General features: G+C 50.0%; 1 protein-coding gene across 1 annotated transcript in view; it reads right to left on the bottom strand.

Moving 5' to 3' along the window:
• The window catches only part of TNRC6B (trinucleotide repeat containing adaptor 6B), a 229,753-nt gene extending 227,444 nt beyond the window's left edge, over positions 1 to 2,309 (bottom strand). The window contains exon 1 of the mRNA XM_036759875.1: positions 2,251 to 2,309. The gene's annotated coding sequence lies outside the window, so the exon portion shown is untranslated. The remainder of the gene's footprint in view (positions 1 to 2,250) is intronic.
• Positions 2,310 to 18,357: the final 16,048 nt, after the last annotated feature.

Genomic DNA, 18,357 nt, shown 5'->3' with positions numbered 1-18,357 from the left:
AGTCTGTCCCTACCCTCCAAGAGCTCATGGGGGTAAGACACACAACATTCACAGACAAGTGACCAGATACAAAGTGATCAAATGGGGGAGACAGGACAGGTGTCCTGGAGGGGAAGCCCAGGCCTCTCCAGGAGGTGGTAGAATGGGGTACACAAGATGCAACAAGTGAGTCCGTTGGTCTGTAGCCTCATGAGCCTGAGAGGGGGTTTTCAGGGTTTTAAATGCCAAACAAGAGGCTGCTCTTTGTCCTCAAGGCAAGAGGGAGCCGATGAAGCTTCTGGAACAGTCGAGTCACCGTCAGACCTGCCCAAGCCAGATCACTTTCACAGCTGTGAGGAAGAGGGACTGGAAGGGTGAGGAGCCTCTGCAAGGAGGTGGAAGATGAGTGATTAGGGCTGTGGCATGAGGACAGAGAAGGGACCCCTGGGGTCATTGAGTCCAGCCCTTTCATTTTACAGATGAAGAAACTGAGGCCCAGAGAGGGTAAGTGATTTGACCAGGATCAGGTGCAGGATTTGAAGCTAAGGCTACCTGACTCCAAGCCAAGGACGCTACACATTATGCCATGCTATCTCAAAGGCATGGCACTTAACCAGACACCAGGGGGTGAGGGACAGTGATGAACCAAGCATGACTTCAAAGGACCCAGGTGACTTGGGGCTGGGGGTACAGGGCATAAAAGTGAGTTCCACTTTGAAGTGGATTTGAGATGCCTAAGGAACAGCCAAGCAGAGATGCCCAGCCTGCAGCTGGACAAGGGAGCCGAGAAATCAGGACAGAGATGGGACTGGATGTGGATCTGGGAGTCAGTCATCTGCACAGACACTAAGCTGGCAACCCCTTTAAGCTTTTCACCTACGAGAAGAGGAGTGGACCAGGGGCCCCAAAGCCAGAGAAAGGTCTAGGATTCCCAATCCAATCCTTTTTGCCAGGAAACCCTCCCAAAGTTAATTAGCCCCCAAAGGGCCCTGGCCAGGAGGCCAGTTGTTTTCTTACATCTCCCCATCAGAAGGGGAGCTCTTTGAGGGCAAGGAGCCGGTTTTGCCTATCTCTGCCTGCCCAATACCTGGCCCACAGTAGACACTGAATACGTGCTTGTGGACTGAATGGCTGCGGTATAACATCTTCCCTCTGGTCAGAACCCGTCGTTTGCAGAAAGCTGTAAGGCAGCCCAGTATGGAAATTCCCTCCACCACTTAGAGCCTTAGGAGTTGCCCAAGAGACCGCGAATTAACCGAAGGCTCAGGAACCAGAGTCACAAGGCCAGGGTGGGGATCTCCCAGGCCTCTGAGGCCAGCCCCCCCACTTCGGAGACGAGGAAGCTGCGCCCGGGCCAAGTGAGGGGCACAGAAGGAGAAGGAAGGAAGGGGAAAGGAAAAGGCAGAAAAGAATTAAGGGGGGAAAGGAGGGAGGAAAAGAGGAGGGGAGGGCGCTTCTCTTCCTCAGGCTCCCGTCCCTACCTTCCCTTCGTCCCCACCTTCCCTTCCTCGAGGTAATTTCCGAGCTCCAACATGCCAGGCCCCCGGGGCCTCCGCCTCCCCCGCCCCTGCTCGGAGGATCCCCACCCTCGCACTCTCCCCCGGGGGAGGGGGGCAGGAGTTCGCCGCTGCCCCCACCCCACTAGCACGCACACCTGCCAGCGCGTGACTCCCACGGGAGCCGCGCACCGCTGCCCTCCCTCTTCCTTCTTCCTCCCGCGCGTGCCCAACACGGATCCTCCCAGTGAGGCTCCCGCGGCGCTCGCGCATCAACCCCCCACCCCCTTCCCCTTCACTGCGGGCGCGAGCTCCTTCCCACCACCCGCCGAGCGCGAGCCCGCTCCTGCGCGCTCGCACTCCAGCCTCGGCCCCCGCCCCCCCGAGGCGCGCACGCGCACAGCGCCCCGCGCCTAACCTTTCCCTCCTCTCCCCTCCCCCTTCCTCCGTCGTCGCCACCGCCTCCTGCCCGCTACACCCCCACCCCCGCAACCTCCCTTCCCCTCCCCGCCACACACCCCTCCCCAAACTGACCCCTCCCCGGCCGGCAGGAGGCGCGAGCATGGGCCTCCCGGGACGAGCCTCCCTGACTAGACTAGCGCGCGCTCGACGCCCCCCCCCCCCCCCCCCGCCCTCGCCCTGACCCCTAGCCCGCCCCCGCGGCACGCCCCCGCTGCCACCGCCCCTCAGCGCTCCGGGCTCCGGGGGTGGGCCGCTCCAGGCTCCAGGGCCTAGGCAGCGGCGGCAGGGCCGGGGGCGGCCCTCGCTCACTCACCGCTGAGCCGGCGGCGGCGCGCTGGGCTGAGTCCCCGCCGGCCGAGGAGACGGCGTGGGAGACGCGGCCCGAGGGGGCGGGGGCGACTCCCTCCCGCTTCACCTCCGCGAGCGCCGCGGACCCAGAAACTCAAAACAAAATAAACAAACTTTCCCCCTCCGCCTCCCTCCCCCCGCCCCGGCCACAACACAAACAGTCAGGAGCCCGCCTCCTCGGGCACGCCATTGGTCACGCGCCGCCACCGCCCTCCTCCCACTGGCCCGGCGCGACTGCCCGTCAAGCCCTCGGCCCTCCCCTTCGCTCCTCGCCGCCGTCACCGCCTCATTGGCTCGGACCGTCCGGTTGAGCGAGCTGAGATTGGCCGGCACGCCTGCGCCAATCACGGGGCCACGCCCCCGACCCCACAGAGGCCGTTTCTTCGGTCGCGTACTGAGGTGAAGGGGAAACTAGAACATGATGGCGGCCGGACCCGTTCTGTCGCAGCCACTACAGGGAAGAGTGGGGGAGGGTTGCGGCAGCTTGAAGGCGCCTTCTCGCGCTACGCCCTCACCAGCACCCTTCCCTTCGTTCGGCAGAGTCTAATTAACGGAATCCACCTATGCCCGTTTCCTTATTTACCTCTGAAGAGATAAGAGGTGAGGGGGGGGACACCCCCCGGGGGGGGGGGGAGGCTGGCCGTCATTGGCTGGGGCAGACGTCACTCTCCGTGTACCCCTCAAAGCCATTGGTGGGAAATGAAGAAGTTCCGCCCGTCAACAAAAGCGAGCGCTATTGGTCGTGACTTTTTGGGCCTTCTTTCCCAATACTCTATTGGGCAGAAAGGTGTGTCAATCACACGACTTAGTGCTGGGTAGGCTGGTGACCAAGGGGTCTCCTCGCTTTGCCCAGGATTAGGTCAGTCGGCCGAGAGAAGACCCTCATTTTCCCTGCTCCCGCCTTGGTTTCCCCATTTGTCAAATGACCTGGTTAGTTGAGATGACCTCTAAGGCCCTTCCTAGTTTAGGAAACTCAGTATGTTGGCTTGGAGTTAAGAGGACCTGGGCTCAAATCCCGCAGCTGCGCGGTTTGCTCTACCTCTCTTATCTTCGCTTTCCTAGTCTGTAAAATGGGCACAATTCAGTTCCAGACCCAACCCCCCCCACATACACACGGGTCCAAGGCGCAATCACTTGGCCTGGGTCACGTGAGACGGTGCTGCCATGTGCTCTGTAAGTGTCAGTTACGGTTCTGAGTCTGAGTGCGCAGAAGCCCCTTGGCCCCAGGGATCTGTTAGCCTGGGCTCAGACCAGCCCCCCAGTACTGTCACGGGGGAGAGGCGCGGGCCTCTGATTGGTCTGCAGAGTGTGGGGAGGGGGCCCTGGGGTCGGGAGGACCTGGCTTGTGGCCTGCGCAGAGGGGCCTACCCCAGGATCCCCGTACCCCGAGGCCATCTAGGGCCTGAACCCCGCTTCCTAGATCAGGAGAACTGGGCCACAAAAATGGGCCGGGGTGGGGGGGGGTCTGTGGAGTCAGAAGGACACCCCCCTGGGCGAGTGGCTGCATCTCAGCCTCGGTAATGAGAATAAAGGCACTTTCCATGCAGGGTAGTTGTGAGAACCAAATGAGATTTAAACAAGAAGTCCTGCCGTTCGGAGCGTCCAGACGCGAGGCTCCAGCGGGCAGCACTTCGAGTCCTCTCAGGGAGGCCAGTGGGCACAGCCACAGTGTCCAGAGGAAGCCGCGATCTGAGGTTCAAAGGCCCACCTCCCTGCACGCCATGCCTACAATACAGAGACACCCTAATCGGAGGCTCGGTCGGAAGGGCCCTAGGTGGCAGCTGGAGTCCAGCCTGGCCCACCCAGTCACACTTAAAGCTCTCCATTGATGAGAGACTCACTACCTTCCCCGGTAGCCTCTTAGCTCTAATCAAAACTGAACTAGCAATGAATGACCAGGGCTCTGCCAACACCCAGGGGGCATGTCCTCCCCCTGGAGGACCAGGGAAGACCAGACCCCAGGCTTCTGGCCACAAAGCCTCTCTCCCCATCACCTTCCCATCAGGACCTCCCTTGTCCCCAGTGCTGTCCCCTCTTTGTGGACCCCAAGGACTGTGATGGATCTATAAGACCTCTGCATGTTGGAGTCAGAGAACATTAACTGAACTCTTAGCTCTGCCTCTTGCTAATTATGGGACTTTAGGCAAGTTCTTTCCCATCTCCAGGCCTCAGTTTCTTTATCTGTAAAGTGAGAGTCCTCTGAGGCCCCTTCTAGATCTGAAACTGAGCCTGTGATCCCGTCCCTCCTCTCAGTTCACTCTGTTATCATTTCACCAAGACCCAGCTTTCATCTCCTGGCTGCCTCTCCAAGGCACATTCCCTGACCCTCACGGCCAGGAGGAGGGCTGGGCATCCTTCTCGGCCCCTCTTCCACCTCCAGACCTTCCGCTGCCCTGCGGCCTCTCTTCCTTTAACGTTCACTCCATTCCTGTTACCCATGAGCCTCGAGATCACTCTCCCTGCTCCCTAATAAGTCCAATACCCGGCTCCCCAACTTCAGTCCATCTCCTGCCCACCTTCAGACAGTACCCTCTTGGGTCAAGCAGAACGAGCTTAATCTCCACAAGATGGCCTTCACATAGATGAAGACAACTATAAACCTCTATAGGGCAGCTAGGTGGTGGCTCAGTGGATGGAGTGCCAGGCCTGGAATCTGGAAGACCTGAGTTCAAATCCAGCCTCACACAATTACTGTCTTTCCCTGCTTGCCTCAGTTTTCTCATCTGTAAAATGAGCTGGAGAAGGGAATGGCAAACCACTCCAGTATCTTTGCTAAGAAAACCCCAAATGGGACCATGAAGAGTCAGACATGACTGAAAAACAACAGAACACAGACCCCCTTGACATAAACCCCTGAAAGAAGAACAGAATGAAATGAGTTCCTACGGGACACTTGATTGGTCACACTGGTGTCTTACCATACACTACCCCTAATCTCCTTCTTGACATGCAGAGAGTGAGTGCACTGAGGGGTCTGCCTCCCCAGGATTGGGAAAAATATCTTTGTGCTAAAATGCCATTTGAATTTGTTGATGATACAAAGATGCTAGCTAGGGAGAAGAGAGAGAAGGAAATAGAAGGGACCTTCGAAACCATCTGGTCCAACCCTCCCATTTGACAGATGAGGAAACAGAGACCCAGGGAGGGGAGTTGTAGGAGCTCAAATTAGTGCAGCCCTTAAATGTTTATAAAGACTTTCCTTACATCCAAGTGTGGGGTAGTAGAAGGTAAGCTCTTTGAGGGCAGAGGCTGGGGTTTATTTTGGAGGACAGTCACATCCTGACTTGGGCGAGTGGCACGCAGCAAGCGCTTAACAAATGCTCTTTGAATGAATGAATGAAGCAGAGGGTATAGGCGTTATCACCCCATTTTACAGATGAGAAAATGGATCTGCCCAACTGTACACAGACAATAAACACGGCAGAGCCAGTATTCAATCCTCAAATTCTGATTCCGAGTCCAGAGCTCCTTCTACTTCATCTCAACATAAGTCCAGCTGTGTCAGTCAACGAGGTGGTTTTCCTAGGCTTTTAAAACAGAACAGTCCTTTCCCCTCTCCCTTTCCCAAAGTCTTTCTTTTTTCTCTCCTAGCTACATCATATTCCTGAGAGGGTCAGAGCACAGAGTAAGCGGGAATAGAGAAGAAAGAAATAACAAGCAGATAGTTTGGCAGGTGAATTATTTATAGGATGCAAACGAAGCATCGCCAGGCCCTAGAAAACTGTCTGGGCAGCCCCTAGTGCTACACAAGTGTGTCCTGATGGCCAGTTGCCAAGAGTCTGCTGTTCTATGGATGTGTTCAGCTTAACAGGCCTATATTATTACACTTTGGGTAATTAACATTTCACCAACCAAAAGCCCCCACCCAGCCATAGCTTCACTAAGATCCCCACCCTGTTCCAAGCTGTTGGGTAATCTAACGCCTCCAGTGCTCTCTTAAGAATAAAATGACAGCAGTCACCAGTTAATGATGCTCAGGGCCTTTCAACAGAGGAAGACCCAGCATTTTACAAATAGCAATTAAGAGTTAGGTGGCAAGCATCTCCAGACACCAGCTGACAACTGGCTGGCAAACTCAAGATCATAGGACCTCAAAGCTAGAAGGAACCTCCTTTGGGACAACCTTTGTCTGACCAGGAAATCTTCCCCCTCCCCCATCCCACCCAGTACAGCACTGGCTCTGGGTGGCATCTAGCTGAGGCCTGGCCCGTCCTCCCTCCTCAACTCTGCCTCTTAGAGCCATAGGAACCTAGCCTTAGAGCCAGAAGGGACCCTAGAGATCGGCTGGCACGTTATTGGCACTTTGCAGAGGAGGAAACATTGAGGCCCACCCAGGGTAAGTGACTAGCCCAGGGTCACACAGTCAACATGAGTCAGAGGTAGGACTAGTAACCAGGGCTTCCCGACTCTCTGAGGTTGACCCTCTATCCACAATGATGTGCTGTCTGTCTCTCTTAATATATGTACACACACACAGACACCCCCCTAAATCTCTATATATCATCTATACACAGATAGAGGCGGCATTTTCATAATATTTACTTATCCATTGTGTCCCCCCGGTAAAATGTAAGTGCCTTACACACAGGGACCATTTTCATTTTTGTCCCTGCATTCCTTGGACCTAGCAGAGTATCTTGCCCATGGTTGGTGTTTCCTAACGACTTACTGAATCCAAGTGATTTAGGTCAATACCTCTAGAATCGGCTCAAACTAAGAAAGTTTTTCTTTACCTTCAGCAGAAATAGGCCCCCCTGTCACATCCATTCATTGCTCCTCGTTCCTTTATTTAAGACAACAGACTGAATGCAGGAAGGGCCCCAGAGGTCATTAATCGGGTGCCTTCATTCTACAGGTGAAATGTGGAAGCCCAAAGGGCAGTGTCTCTCACAAGGTCACACGGGGTAAGATTCACACCCAGACTCTTTCTCCTAGAGCCAGCCTCTTCCCCCCAAACCCATTGCCAGCTAAGCCTCAGCTTCTTCCTCTTTAAAATCAGAGGCCAAAATGTTGAGTGGTGTGTCCTGGATCCTCCAGGCAGTTTGGTCTCATGAAGCCTAGGACCCCTGCTCAGAATTTTGTTTTGAAAGGCATAAAATAAAACACACAGGAGTAGGAAGGAAACCAATTATGAGAAAATACAGCCATTGTGAGGTTTGGGTTCTTTTAAAGTTCAGGAGTCCCAGGCGAAGAAACCCTGCGCGAGATGAGCTCTAAAGACCCTTGCCACTTTCCATCTGTGATCCTGTTTGAGACAGACACCCCCACAGTGCAGAGCACTCAATTTCCCCCAGGTGGTCTATGGGACCACCCCTAATCTTTGCACTTTTAAGAGCCCCCTCTCCCTAAGAGCCCTATCCCAGAGCCTGGTCTCCAGAAAATTTTCCCACCCTATTTTATGGAGGCTACTTGTCCGAGAAGATTCACCCACTTGAAACAGTGAGACTCCTGCCCCCTGAAGGCCAGGGAAAGCATGGTTCTCATTTGAAAAGGTTTGAAGGAGTTTTTAATGTTTCTAGCAGTGCGGCATAGTATATCATTAAGGCAGAATTCATGACTTCAAAGATAACTATGAATATGCCTGAATGGTCCAGAATCACAGGATATGAGGAATTCTCTAAGGAGAAGGCAGAGGAGTTAAAGCATTTATTGAAATTCAAAAGTGGCAGACCCACGGACCAGTGTCCCCAATTCAACATCCTGGCAAGAATCTTCCAAAACCAGTATGCCCATCTCACAATAGTGACCAGGAGGCCACAGAAAAACATTATGGCAGCAAGCCAAGCCATACTGGTGCTTCCTCACCCAGTGCCAGGGCCCTCCAGCAAGAAGACCACCCACAGGCCTCAAGCCCCTGCTCAGCACTCTCTGGTCTCCTTGAGGGTCAGTCCTGCTTTTTTGTAGTGCCTGCCGCTGTCACTGCCTCTTCCGCCGCGGTCTCCAACCTGTGTTCCAGCTAGCTGACTGCTTCCTCTCTCCTTCAGCTCTTAACTGCTCATTCCAACTGCCTCTTAGCTCTGCTCCAACCATTCAGCAAGCTCCTCCCACCACAGGCTTCCATTGGCTCCAGTCCTAGCCACTCCCCCCAGGACCCTGGGAGCCCCGCCCCCCCAAAGCCCTCTCAAATGGGTGGGAAAGATTTTCCCATTCACTGATTGCCTCTACATATAGTGAAAGGAGTAATGAATTTGGAGTTGGACTATAAATTCCACCTCTGCCTCTCTCTAGCTGGGAGACTTCTACTACATCTCTTACTCTCCCAAGGCCTCGACAGCCCCATTGATGAAATGAAGGGGTTGAACCTCTAGTGTCCCTCGGACTCTAAATCAGTGAAGCTCAGGGTGGAGAGACAGGGGCCAAGAAGTGGGGGAAGAAGAGATGGCCTTAGGGCATGGGGTCGAGCAATTCTGAGCTCTCCCTCCCTCCCTCCCCATGGGTAGTAGGACTTGCAACAGGGACCTTCTCAGAAGTCTGTGGGGCCACAGCTTGACTTGGAAACTGGTTGTTTACCTAGAAGGGGGTAGACATGTGGTGATTTCAGGAGGGGAGATGAGATTGAGGGTCCAGGAGGGATAAAATGCCATGAATGGCTTCCCTAGCAAAGCATGCATGAAACAGCAATCAGTGGTAAGATACTTCAATCTCAGGACAAATGGGTGAAGATGTCCTCCAGCACTTCAGATTGGAGCTTCTTGGTGCCATTTCAACCTGTCACATTCTTGTCCAGGTCCTTCCATAAATCAAGGATGGAGGCTCTGTCCAAGGTTCTGGAGGAAGTCTTCCTCTCCTCTCTACATTTTCCAGTGTCAATCAATCAGTAAGCGTTTATTAAGCACCTCCTGTATTCCAGCTCTGTGCTGAGTGATGGGGATACAAAGACAAAGCTGAAACAGACTCTTCCCTCAGGGAGGAGAGAATATGGACCTGAATAAGCACAAGGCACATTTGGGAGTTTGGGGGCAGGATGGCCGCTAGGAGCTTGGGGGAAGCTTTGCGTGGCAGGTGCCCCTGCTAGTGCAGCATTTGGGCCATCTCTAGAGTTTGAAGACCTCAGCCACCATGGACTGGAGTGTACTGGGACAAGAATCTTCTTTGCAACCTACCTGACAAGGGCTCCTCAGCCAGCTTTAGCCCAAAGACCTCCACAGGTGGGAAAGCCCGTCATTATATCTCCCAAGGATGCCCATCCCTCTTTGGAATGCTGTAATCAGGAGCAAGTGGTTCTTGACATCAAGCTTAAATTTTCTTCTACAATGAATACCCGTTGTCTCTAATTCTGCCCTCATGGGTCAGACAGAATAAATCTTTCCTCTTCTACATCATTAGTTCTTCAGACACTTGAAGACTGCTCCCCCTTGAATTTTTTCTTCTCTAGGTTAAACACTCCACACTCCCTTCGATTGATCTTTATAGGGTCGTCTACCATCTTGGTTACTCTCCTCTGAACCCTCTCCAGTGTGTCAGTATCCTTCCAAAAGGACACAACAGCCTACATATCATCTGACCAGGGCATCCCTCCCTCCCTCCCTCCACCCATCCCTCCATTCCTCCATCTATCCATCCATCCATCCTCCCCTCCCTCCATCCATCCACCCATCAGTAAGCATTTACTAGGCACCTACTACCTGCCAGACACTGGGGATATGAATACAGAAATGAAATCTGCTCCCTGGGATGGTCTGCTGTGTCACTCTTAATGAAGCCCAAGGCATCATCTTTCACTGCTGTCATATATCTCCCTCCTGATATATCTCTTATGATGCGGCTTCCTCCTTATCGTACTTCTGGAAGTTGACATTTTTAGCCTATTTGTAAGACTTTACATTTATCATAACTAAATCTAAACTTATGAGATCTTTCCTAATCTTCTTGCGTACCAAGGTTTTTTTGAATCCTGATCCAGTTACCCTCTATAGGCTAATCATCCCTCCCTCCTCATTTTATTGAGAGTAAGCAGCGCAGATGCCAGGGGCACTTTGCTAGAGTCCTTCAGAGGTGAAATCACCAAACATTACAGTTTGGATAGAGTTGCGATCCATCAAAGGATATGAATTCTGCTCCTATCTTTTTCTTAAATCAGGGCCTTTGCTCTTTTGTGGTCCTTCAGCACCTTTCCCAGTCTCATCACCTTTCAAAAGTCACTTATAGGGGCTTAGCGAACATGCCCCTTAGTGCTTTCAGGACCCAAGGATATATAATTCATCTGAGCCTAGGGGCTTGAACTCACTAAGTCTCCCTCTATATACCGGGTGCCAGCACCCTGTTATTAATTTTGGGTTGTGTCATTTCTAGCCCAAAGGTCGTAGAATGGCAGATTTTGAGCTGAAGGAACTTTGTCATCTTGTCCAGCCCCCCCCCCATTTTACAGATGAAGAAGCTAAGACTCGAAGAGATGAGTGATTTGTCCAAGGTCACCAAGGTAGCACATGGCAGGGCCAGGGTTTGAACCTGGGTCCTTAGAGTTTGCATCCAGCCATGTTTCCACCGTACCGCGCGGCCTCTGTCATTCTTCTTGGCAGAGAGCACGGATGCAGAATGAAGCTCGAGTCTCCTTCCCCAACCTTTTTTGGAGTCATTGCCCCAGAAGGGCTGAAACCAACCTCGCCCCCAGAACCCTTTGTTTATTCTTATCTTTCCTTAGCAGCCTCAGCTGCTTCTCAACATCAACACTCCTGACGCTGTTCTTGCCTTGCCACCTGACCCCACCCTTGTATCCCTTCCCTTAAGCCTGCCTTGGCTCCCATCTTCCATGTTGGTCAGTGAGGTCCAGTCTCTTTAAGCAGTTCTCCCTTTCCTTCCCCATTGCACTCTGGGTCCTTAGGACTTCATTATTGAGATCTTCTCATCTCTTCTTGAAAGCTGGATCTCCTGTAGAATTTCAGTCCGTGGGATATTACCCGTCCCTTCCCTGAAACCTCAGATCTTCCTTCTTTTCTCTATCACACATTCTAAGTTACAGCGGTCATTTCCCCCAGGGTTCCCTTCTTGTCCACCCCACCCCAACAGGCTCCTCCCTAACAGTGAGAACCAGGTCCAGAATAGAATTTCTTCTTGCCCATTCTCCCGCCTTTTGAAGGGATAACATTATCCTTAGAACAAACCAAGAAATTATTTGTTGCTATGCTTTTGGCAGAGAGAGAACTCTACTGAATGTTTGGTTAATTAAAACCCCCTTTCTCATGCCTCTGGATCAGCCTTATGCACTGTTTGCCCAACTCATCTATTTCCTCTTCTAGCCTGCGTAGTCTGTAGTAAAGCCATACAACAACATTGCTTGTTTCTACCTGTTCTCAACCTTATTCCCCCGGATTTCCTTTTATGAATATATATATATGTATTTTTAATATACAATTCTCCTCCATTCCTTCCCCTCTTTATCATGTTTCTTTTGAATAAAGAACATCCTTCCTGTGCCATACTCTAGTCATGAATTTCATCCCATCAGCTCTCAATGATACCTGTGAGGCAGGGATGTGCCGCCAAATGTTTGACAACCGGCTCTCTGGAGGAAAAAATGTTCTTGGGACACACCTTTACATTCAATCTGTAGTATTAACATTTTCTCAATCTTAATTCTCGACAGTCAACAGAACAGTAAACCAAGCTCTGGTTTGTCTCATTTGCAGATCTGAGGTGTGAATGCTCACACTGAAAACTTAACACTTGGTTCGACCTATTTGTTAGGTGCTCAGATCCCTCTTGCTCCTTGTCCCACGGGTTGTGCATTTGTGTTCAGATGTGGCATAGTGGCTAGAGTGCTTTACCTGGAGTCAGGGAAGGCCTGAATTTGAATCCTGCCTCAGACAATTACCCTGGGCGAGTCGCTTGACCTCCCTCTTATTCTATAAAATGGAAGTAATCGTAATGTCTTCTGAGTGATTCCTGCCACCCATTGTAGCTACTCTCTTTGTGCTATATGGCTCATATAAAGGCAGTTTTCTCCCTTGCCCTTCCTTTTCAGTCGGAAGACTTCTTGATTCTATGCACAAAGACTTCAGATAAATGTGTTCTTACCAGACCTTGTTAGGTGCGCTCCATCCCTGGCCAGGAGCCTGTCATGCTTACATTTTAAACCATGCCTGTTATTCCTCACTTTTGACCAGTTGTAGAATAACAGTGATCGATGAACAAGGATCTTTTCTCCTTTTCTCACTTTAATTTTCTTTGTATGCTTCTTGAGGGGAAGAGTTTAAATTCCTTTTGTTCCAATTCTGTGCAACTTTTAGGGAAAAAATACTCTAGATTCTTTTAATCTAGTAAACTGTCATTCTGATCTTGGAGATCTGGACTTTCATTTGGTTTCTAGATATGCTATTCTAAATGGTTTGCACTTATCCCTCGGTCTGAACCAATAATGACTGCTTTGTGTTACCCGAAGGGCTGGGAGCCATACCAAATAAGGGGTTTCCTTTCCTCCCCTTTAAATGATTCTGTGATCTCTGCCATTGGCCTGGTCAGGCTCAGGGCAAGGGGAAATTCCTGGGAGTGATTCTGTGGTTTCCCTGGAAGCTGCGACTGAATGACTGGTTGGACTTTCTCCAGCCCAGATTTCAGTCCCACAGAGAAGTCATGTGTCCTTGGCTATGAGTTACCCTGTAATTTAGGTGAAGTTCTCTCCTGGAACCTTTTCTCTCCTAGAACTTGTGAAAGTAGGGACTTCCTTGCAGTGGGACATGGTTCAAAGAATCAGACATTGCACACTCCTGGCTGGGGCCATGGTTAGGGTGTTCCGGTGTGGCCATGGCAAACCTGAGTGAAAAGAAGGAAGGGGCCAATCCGAAAACCAAGGAGGAATTGGATGATATGCCAGGATTTCTTATTAGCCCTCAAAAAAAAAAAAACATTTTAAATGAGGTCTGCCTTCAGGTGGGAGCAGAGTGCACTTCGTTTCAGTTGTGCTTAGGATTAGTCCAGTTGGGGAAACCCCTTCCCCCTACACATGCCACATTGCACAGAGGACAGTCTTACCTTTGGTATGGCTAGCAACACTGCAGGATACAGAAGAGGCCTAGAGAGAGGACCCAGGGGGTTGATGGTCAGGCCTTACCTTGGGCTGTGGGAGGTAAGTGTTGCCAGAGGAAAAAAGGGTCTCCTAGCCACCCCCCATCCCTTGACACTAGGTCCATCCTGTTTACTTCATGCTCGTTATGGCTCTGATGGAAGAAATCCATGCTCAGAATGGAAGAAGCAAGGGCCTTGAGGACTCCAGTCCTGCCCAGGTATCAGGGATGTGAAGGTGCAGCCCTACCCAGAGCTGCCATATTAGGGCTGACTTTCTGCTCTTCCAAGCACGGCTGATTATCTAGGATACCCTTATAAACATTTAATAGGTGGTTTATTAGCATCTACTGCCCATGAAATTACCTATGACACGCATCACTTCTTCGCAGTCACCCTTTCTGTTCTGTGAGTCAGCAGGTCCTGAAAAGCTGGTTAATCTAACACCTCCGATGGCATACCACGGCCATTTATTTATTAAGTGCGAAACAAGACTGGGGCTGAAGGAAATGCAGGGCCCCATGAGATGGGGTTCCTCCTTTCAGGGACCATGCAGTCCAGTGCAGGGTAGAGGCACAGAGTACTCGATGGTAGCAGGTATCCAAACAGGCAGTACTATACCATTGAATCTTCCCCTGACCATTGCTAGTTACAGGCAGAAATCTGGCATCGGTTAGCCAGTCAACCAACCAGCAAGCATTCATTAAATACCTCCTATTGTCTATGCCAGTCAGTGGGGATTCAGAGACAAAAGGGAACCAGTTTCTGCCCTCAAGGAGTTTATATTCTCTCTGGGCAGACAACCTGTACATGTGTATTTTAAAAACATACAAAATAAATACAGGATAGTTTTGGGAGGGAGGGCCCAGAAAAGGCTTCATGTTAAAGGTGAGGCTTGAGCAAAGAACCGAAAACTAGGAAAGAACCCACCTCTGGGGGAAGAGCTGAACAAAGTATGGTATTGGAATGCAACGGAATATTATCACATTGTAGAAAATGATGAAATGGGTAGTTACAGAGAAACTTGGGAAGATCTATTTGAATGGATGCAGAGTGAAGGCAGTAGAACCAGGAGGATGGTTTATGCAAAAACATTATAAATAAAAACATTTTGAAAGACTTGAGAACTCTGATTAATGCATTCATCAACTATGATTCCAGAGGACTGATGATGATGCATGTTACCAACACCTTGACAAAAAGGTGATAGACTCAAGATGCAGAAGAATGGCAGCCGGATCAAACTGCCCTCTGACCTATGGATGGCTGGAGCCAAACACGTCAGGCTGGAGACAGGAGAGTCAGGAATCAAACAAGTTTAATTTCAAAGTGAGGGAAATGGCTTGCAAGCAAGGAGGGCCCTAGACCCAAGTGCCAAGGCCCCACCTGGGGTGGAGGGGAGGGGACACCCAAGGCAATGTGGGGGAGATATCAATGCTTATACCAATGGTTGTGCAGTGAGCTACTGTAGCCCTGACGATAAGGAGGAACAGCAACAGTGTGACGGGTTTGATTCGTAGAAGGTCTTCATGGCAGATCTTATCTGAGTGTGTCTGGTGCTCATACGACCTCAGAGAACACCTGGTGCCGGTCAAAGCAATATGGTAGTTATGTGAGATCATGGTGATGGGGGGGAGAGTGCAAAGGCTTATGGTTACACCAAGCTTGGGGCACAGCCTCCTGGCTGGGCCTCAGCTCTGGAAAACAGCACATCTCCGAATATCTGGACAAGAACAAGGCAAACATTTTTGGACACAGCTAATGTGGGGATTTGTTTTGCTTGATTATGCATCTCTGTTATGAGGGTTTTGTTTCTTTTTCAAATGGAATAGGAGAGTAGGAGGGAAAAAGAAGGGATAGGGATAGGGGAAAGAGAGAAAGAGAAGAGGGAGGGGGAGGAAGGAAGAAAGGGAGGAAGAGAAAAGAAAGAAAAGATGAAGTTCATTGAGGGACTTCTAAAAAATAATAGGAGAAAGGCCAGAAGGAAGTACCAGCAAGCACAACAGCTTTGAAAGCTACAGGTTGAACTTCTATACTTAAAAAGGAAACCCAGCTGCCCATAAGAGAGTTATAATTTTATGTACAAATCTATTTCTCTCCTATATGGAAATGCCCATTTTCTTCGGTGTTATATTAAGTTTGGACTAAAAAGAACGTAGCACTTGACCTGAGTCTTGAAGGAAATTAGAATTCCCAGGTGGGCTTTGCCATCCTGAATGCCCTCTTTTTACCTCTCCACATATCCAAAGCCTACATTTCCCTCAAGGTTCATCTCACGTCGTCCTCCCCTGACCAACCCCACTAACCAATAGTCTTTCCCTTACTCTAAATTCCTTCAGCATTTATTTAAAGTGATCATCCTCAAAGCAAGTCACTTTCACACCCTTATTTCTAGTGTCTTATCTATATTTACAGTATTTTTTAAAAAATGCTTTGTGTCTCCTTAGTACTTACCATGGTACTTTGTATTCAGTAGGTGTTTAATGGATGTTGTGGTCATTGCATTGTCTATTACCTTAGAATTCTTTTCTATTTGTTTATAAGCATATACTGCAAATTCACAAGCTATACAAGTCACACACAAAAGTAGATGGCATTTTCATCTCCCTAATTAAACTGTAATCCCTTCAGTAACAATTTGCTTACATTTACATGGTCCTTCATGGTTTAGAAGCACTTTCTATGGCTCAGAGATTTAAAGGAAGAAGGGACCTCCAAAGCCATCCAGTCCAAACCCTTCATTTACAGGTGAGGAAACTGAGGCCTGCAGAGGCAAAGTGGTTTACTCAGGTGGTAAGTTCCAGAGCTGGGATTGGAACCAGACCCTCTGATTCAAATCACACCCACTTTCCAGTGTCCCAGCCTCTCTCTTCACAGTAAACCAGGGAGTTTAAGTAAGAAGTTCAATGAGGTGAAGAATTATGTGAGCCAGGGCAGACAGAGGCTTCTGGTTTGTGTCCCAGGGAAAGAAAGCCCCTCTGTCTTCTGTCTTGGTCAGACCACATCTGAATTACTGCCACATCTTGGGAAGGACAGGCTGGAGGGTTCCCAAATTGTGAGGGGACCAATGGATAGGTGGAGGGAGACTTCAGGTGACTGGACGCCCCCTTCTATGGAGGGGAGATCAGATTTATTTGGATTTTGACCCAAGATCAATGGATGGATATTGCAAGGAGAAGATTTAAACTCTATGTAAGAGCCTAGCAGAGCTTTCCAAAAGCTTTCCTAAAGCGGTAGGTGTCCCATCCATTGGACAGTAGGCATATAATAAATACGTGCTGGTTGATTGATTTATTGATCCTGGAGGGGTTCAGGTAGAGGTTAGAAGGCCACATGTGATTTAGGCTACGCGGACTCTAAGGTCCTTCTGTGACTGAGTTCGTGATTCTCCTTAGGTGGGGCAAGTGAAGGGGAAAAAAAAAGAAATGTGCGTTTATAGCTGGCCACAGGGTGTCACTCTTATCCCATGATGTTTTTAACCATGGGCAAAGGCTGCAAGAGAAAGTGTTGGTTGGAACAGAAAGAGTAACGTTCTAGACTGGGAGCTACAAAGAGATCTTAGAGACCATGGAGTCACCGATTTGGAACTGGAAGGGGCCTTGAAGGCAATCTGGTCCAACCCACACTGTACAGATGAGAAAACAGAGATTCAAGAAGGTCAAGGATCACACAGGTAAGGCGTGGCCCAGTAGAACACAGGCCGCTGACCCCAGGTACCGCCAGCTTTTCCACTGTTCCACATGGTCTTTGTCATCTCATTTGGCACCCCCAATTTACAGATGAGGAAACTGAGAGAAGTCTTTTTTTAAGCATGAGCAGGGGAGGGCTATGCCTTGAAAGGTAACAGGACCCAGGGCAGACCTCTGCGGTGCCTCTGAAAAGAAAACTCTGCCACGCCACTCCTTCCATCATCCCCCAAGCACCTCCTGTGTGGTCAGAAGTTTGAGGCAACTGTGGGAGCTCCCTCTTCCTTATCCCACACCTCAGAACCCCATTGCTTGCACTCCCCTCAACTCCACCAGTTTCAGAGGAAGAAATAGCCCTTCCTGCCAAGCCCCCAATGCCGTGTTTGAGTCCTTGATCCCATGTCTCGTCTTCTTCAGGACCTTGCCCCTTTAATCACCCCCTTCCTCCTGTTTTCAGTCTTGCCTGTCTGTCAGCTCCTCGTTTGTTGCTTACAACACGCTCTTGTTGCTTGTATCCTTTTCAAATAAAATGAAACCAGAAAAAACCAACCTACTCGGTAATTTTGTCCCCTTGAGTTATTGTCCTGTATCTCTCCTCCCCTCCCTTTTCAACCCCTTGTGATCTGGCTTTCGATCCAATTGAAATTTCTCTACCCAAGGCTAGTAGTTGATCAGTACACATTTATTAAGGACCTACCTTGTGCCAGGCAGGGGTAGCTAGATGGCTCAATGGATAGAGTGTTCACCTGGAATCAGGAAGACGTGACCTTGGGCAATTCACTTAACCTCTGTTTGCCCAGGAGGTAGCTAGGTGGTTCAGTGGATAGAGCACTGGCCCTGGTCAGGAAAACCCGAGTTCAAATGTGACCTTAGACGCTTACTAGCTGTGTGACCTTGGGTAAGTCCCTTAACCTCTGTTTACCTTAATCTGCTGGCGAAGGAAATGGCAAACCATTCCAGTATCTTTGCCAAGAAGACACCACAGACAGTATGATCCATGATGAGTCAGACATGACTGAACAACAAATGTACCAGGCCCTGTGCTAAGGGCTGGGGAAGTGACAGTTCCTGCTTCTAATCTAATAGGCGATACAATATGTAAATAATGATGTACAGATAAGTTATATAAATGATAAATAGGAAATAATTAACAGAGGGAAGGCACTAGAATTAAGAGGGAGTGGAAAAGGCTTTTGTAGAAGGTGGGATTTTAGCTGGAACTTGAAGGAAGCCAGGAAATCCAGGACGGGGAAAGAGGGAAGGAGAGCTTTCCAGGCCTGAAAAGCAGCCAGGGAAAGTGCCCAGAGTTCAGAGATGGAGGGTCTTGTTCAAAGAACAGCCAGGAGGCCGGGGGCATTGGATTCAAGAGTTGTAAAGACTGGAAGGGC

The sequence above is a fragment of the Trichosurus vulpecula genome, chromosome 5 (genome assembly GCF_011100635.1).
Source record: "Trichosurus vulpecula isolate mTriVul1 chromosome 5, mTriVul1.pri, whole genome shotgun sequence".
NCBI lineage: Eukaryota > Metazoa > Chordata > Mammalia > Diprotodontia > Phalangeridae > Trichosurus > Trichosurus vulpecula.
This window is presented reverse-complemented; position numbering and strand designations above follow the sequence as displayed.